The sequence below is a fragment of the Heterocephalus glaber genome, unplaced genomic scaffold, assembly GCF_053883595.1.
Source record: "Heterocephalus glaber isolate CG9 unplaced genomic scaffold, H.glaber_assembly_v1.0 deba00001613, whole genome shotgun sequence".
NCBI classification, from domain to species: Eukaryota; Metazoa; Chordata; class Mammalia; order Rodentia; family Bathyergidae; genus Heterocephalus; species Heterocephalus glaber.
In genome coordinates this window covers 20,113,814-20,119,000 of record NW_028258384.1, presented here as the reverse complement: position 1 = coordinate 20,119,000, position 5,187 = coordinate 20,113,814, and the positions used below count along the sequence as shown (strand labels likewise).

The window sequence follows — 5,187 nt, the reverse complement described above, 5'->3', positions numbered from 1 at the left end:
TAATCTTTAGAATAATTCTGTTTTGATACAAAAATCCATTAACATTTTTATTGTAAAATATTTAATAGTTTATGTTAGAGTTGTTCCTAGATAGCTTATAGTTTTGGAAAAATCACCTTTTTCTATTTTTATATTCAATTTTTTATACCAAGGAAATTCATTTATTTTGCAGTTTTATATTTTTCCTTTACAATTTTATTGAACTCATGTTATTTCTGAATATTTTAAAAATTGTACTCATGAATTTTAGACATATGATAATCTACAAATACTGATAATTATGTTTTTACTTCTAATATTTATCATTTTTATTTGTATTTCATATATATTGAATTAGCCAGAATATCCATACAAATATTCATTTCTAATGGTGGTACTAAGCCTCCATATCTTTAACCTTATTTTCACTGTATCATATCTAGGACTTCTGCATCTTTTACTTACACTGACAACTGACTATATTAAGATAATTTATAACAATTCTCCCATGAAAACTGTATTTCTTATTTTTCATATAAGGTTTTTCTACATAACCTGAATTTTATCAAGTATGGTGGTACCTCGATTCACAATGAATTTTGTTTGTAAACAATTTGGTTCACAAACAGAAGTGTTTGGCAAAATTTTGTTTTTGTTTGCAAGCTCTGCATCAGGTGACAAACACTACTGCAGCCATGTTTCCCACACACAAATGTGGTCATCTTTTCCAAAATCATAGAACAAATAAAGTTCGTGAACTGAGGTACCATTGTAACCCCTATACTCTATGAAATGTTGCAAATTAGTGAGACAAGCGATACTTTCTATCGCATGATTTTCAGATGTCTTTAAGTGATATTTTAATAGTTTGTCATTACTTTATTAAAAATATTTAATTGTGGTTTACTGAGGTAGAAAGAGAACACAAAACATGATGTAGTCAATTCTAATTTGGTTAGTGGGAGAGTTTCTTTTTTCTGAGAATATATGGAGGAGATAACATATCAGATAACACTGATGAATCTTGAAAGTTGAGTGCATGTTTGATAGGCAAGGAAGAAAGACAAGGGTATTTCAAGCAAAAAGATCATCATGAAGCATATGAAGTGTCCCAGAACATGTGGGGCTTAATGGTAATTCAATATTGTTGGTCTTTGTTATTGAGTCATTAAAGAACCAGAACATTCAAACCAAAATGAATCTCAATTACGTTTGCATTGTCTGCCACTTTTGATTATTTGTGATTATTCTCTCCCCTCCCATGTCTTTGTGTAGATCATTACGAATTGACAAAAGTTAGGATAAAGTAAGGTAATTGAAAGAACTCAGAAAAATGTTACATAAAAAAAAGTAGTTATTGACTTCTATTAATTTTCATTTCTGTGCTTAAAATAGTGGTAGAGACTGCCTAGTGTTCCCCCAATATTCATTCACTTTCTTTTGTATAGGAATAGAATTTCTGTTGGGCATATGGCCAGCCTGCCAAACACTGTATTTCTCATTGTCCCTTACAGGTATATAACTAGCCTGATGACTAAATTTTGGTAATAAAATGTGAGCAGAAGTGCTGTATCCAACCTCTGTTTCATTCCTTTAAAAGGAAGAGGTGTTTCCTCTCTTTTATTTTCACACCCTTTCCTCAGATTAGAATGCAAATATGATGGAAAGGGCTATACAGCTATCTTAGACAGGGAGATTGTAACTGTATATTTGTAATATTAGAGCAACATATAAGAAAGAACCATGATTCCCAGTGATGCCAAAGTTGCCTATCCAGATTTGATGTGAAAGAAAAATAAAGTTCTCATTAGTTTAAAGCAACAATTATTTGACATCCCTTAGTTATGGCTGTATGTAACATAAACAGGCATTATTTCTATAAAATGGATGAAAAAATTCTTAGTGATTTTGTACTTTCCAGTAATTGAACCAATTGATCAAAATGAAAAGTCTTCATTGGTAATCATGCCTAATATTGATAGAGTTTTCTGCTTATAGCATCCCTCTCTCATTTTAATAAAGATAATAAAATAAAATTTTATTTTCATAGTTTAAATACCTCAAGACACACAGAGAATATTTTTCATATATTGACAGAAACACTAGAAGAACTGTGATATTCATGAGGGGAATATTTTCCTCAAGTGGCATAAAGGAATTTGTACAATTAAAAATATATAGTGATCAAGCTAATTCTGACCTATTTTTCTTGAGAAAAAATATTAAAAGTCAATTCAAGTAATCTAGAGGCTCAGGGCCATTCTCAACTCTCAGAGGGATGTCTTCTTACCTGGAAGGTGCTAAGTGATTCTCTGCCTGATAATTTTGCCAAGAATGATCAGTAGGAGAAAATCAAGGTTAGTAATTTAACAGATGGCTTGAAAATATGTATTCTTTGAGAAGGAAAGCAGAACAAACTGAAAATATACTTAACAGAAATGTTGACATGCAAAGGTAGTACATCTGGTACACTACTATCAGAAGAATCAATAATTAAATGATGATCTTCATTTTTCTGTGCAGTATAAATCAATAAATGGCTGCTGAGATTATGTAATAACTGAATTGAAGCTAACAGCTTTAGTGAGTCTTAAAAGCTGCTATTGTAAGCATACCACAATGAAACCCACATATCAGAACACAGAAAATTCCTTTTATTCAATTAGTAGATTAGGAAAACATCACATTTACTTTCCAGAAAGTATCCCAGGGAGATGCTGGTCAGTCAGAATGAAAGACTGATGAAAGGCATAATTAAAAAAATATTTTTTAAAAAGTTTAAGTCCAAAAGACTGAATTATATTTGATAAGAAATTTGAAATGAATGACTGTTTTAGAAATGTCGTTAATTGGAGATTTAAAATATTTATTGCAGCCAATTGAATCAGATTATATTTGTTTGAGACTTTGATTCTGTAAATAAATCACTAGGCACATGCAGAGGTGGTATTTGACAATATGGAAAACACTAAAATAAAAACCACTAAAATAAGAACAGATCTGGGATCTCATCTTGGCTCTGCAGATAGACTAAGTGTTGCCAAAATTCTCTTCAAGCTCTAAAACTGGGTGATTTTCAAATAAAATTTCTATCTTACCAATTATGAACTTTTGTTTTGTACTGAGCACCAATCAGACCCTTGGTCAGGGGGTTATGGTGAGGGATAAAGAAAGACAGAGACAAATTTGCAGGTACAGGTGAGCCAAGAGGTCAGTGCCTTGAATTGGGCAAAAGACAAGACCTTTTGGGTTTGGCCCACTTTTATTAGTCAGTGAGAAGCACAGGGGGACCGGGTAGTGTACTTTTCTTGAAACAGCAACTGCTGTAAGAATTAGGTAGTAGAAAGAGGAACAAGTTTAGCATCACAAAAGAAACAAGTTAAGATCCTTCCTCATATCGGGGTACTTGCTTTCTTTGTGCTGTCTTCTGCAGCAGAAGTTATCTTGCCTCAGAAGTGCTGGGGTTATGGGACTACATTCCACCCAACCAGGAAGGCATCAACCTTCCACAAAAACTTCCCCATTCCTGAAGCAACTCAACGTCTGCCGGGTGACTGTGAAGTCTGTAGTTTGGCCTTCACCAATTTATACATATCATGGCTAGTCCCCAACAGTTTTGCGTGACTATGAATTTGAAATTTGAAAGTAAAAGGTTTTAGAAAATTTAATTTGCAGCCCATTATGATTCGGATCTTAAAACTCAGACCTCAACATAATGCATGAAAGAAGACTTTTTTCTGATTATGATTAATGAAGATACAATTGTTGCCTTTGGCTTCTCTGTGCGTGTGGAAGGAAATGGCCGACCGGCTCACGCAGCTGCAGGACACCGTGAACTCACTTGTAGATCAGTTCTGTAATGCCTTTGGAGTATTGCAGCAATGTGGTCCTCCTGCCTCCTTCAGTAACATTCAGATGGCAATTAACAAAGACCAGCCAGCTAACCCTACAGAAGAGTATCCCCAGCTTTTTGCTGCATTGATTGCGCGAGCAGCAAAAGACGATGTTTTGATAGATTCCTTACCCAGTGAAGAATCTACAGCTGCTTTACAGGCGGCTAGTTTATATAAGCTGGGAAAAACAGCCATGACTCCGTGACATGCCTGGAGGGCGTGGTTTATCGAGGCAACGTCCTTCTGGAAATGATACAGAGCGCACTGGCCAACATTGCACATTCCCAGCTGAAGACGAGAAGTGGCACCCACAGCCAGTCTCTTCCAGACTCATAGCACCCGAAACACCACGTGGTGAAGCCAAGAACTGTCTCAGTGTATTATGCATTCTGCATCAGACTGAGATACAACCCTTGCCAAGAGTTACAGAAACATACACTATGATACTTGCTACCTTTTTAGCTATTTTAATAACCTTCTATTTTTCACTCTTGATAAATAAGCTTACAAAATTGTGATTGAGCCAGCTTTAAACCATCACTATGCTATCATTTTTTATCTGAATAAAATTATGAAGGCAGATATGGCACTAATGTTCATAATACAATTAAACAGATACAGTATGAAAAAAAAAAGAAACAATTGTAAGTGTATAGCCTAATTGGGATCTTCATAGATGAAAACAAATCTATTCTAGGAGTATAGTAGAGATTACATCTGGTTATTATACACAGAAACAATGTGTATTTTTTTAAACCACAGCTTGCTCATTAGTGTTAAAAATAGTATAAATGAACTTTATTTCTTGGAGATTTAGGAGTGAAAAGGTACATATACCACTGAAATAGTAAAAAATGCATTTAATTTAGCAGAAAGAAATTCGATTAAATTAAATTATTAATTAATAAATAATTATAAGTACTACTAATAATTTATTTATTTATTAAATTAAATTTGATCAAATTTATGAAATTTGATTTAACAGAAAGAAATTTTTATGTTTCAAATTTTTAGGCTTTTGGTTTTTAGGAGAACTTTGTTAAATACATTATAACTATATAGTCTCAATGTACAGCCCTCATAATAAGCTATTTCATAAAGTCATTTTTACATAAATGGCAAGATATTGCCAGAGTGGCCTAATGCCATTATTCTTTTTTATTTGTGGTCACTGAAAAAAATCTTAGTTATGGAAATCTTACTTCACCAGTCTACTATAGTTTGCTAAATGAGAAAATAGGATAGAAGAGTAAATCATATTTTTATTCGTATGAAATGACCTAATGATTTTCTTAAAACAAGAATGGCATAAACA

The 5,187-nt window shown here is 33.1% G+C and overlaps 1 pseudogene; it reads left to right on the top strand.

The window, feature by feature from the left end:
- Window positions 1–3,777: 3,777 nt before the first annotated feature.
- LOC101712027 (mediator of RNA polymerase II transcription subunit 21 pseudogene) lies at window positions 3,778–4,208 on the top strand (annotated as a pseudogene).
- Window positions 4,209–5,187: the final 979 nt, after the last annotated feature.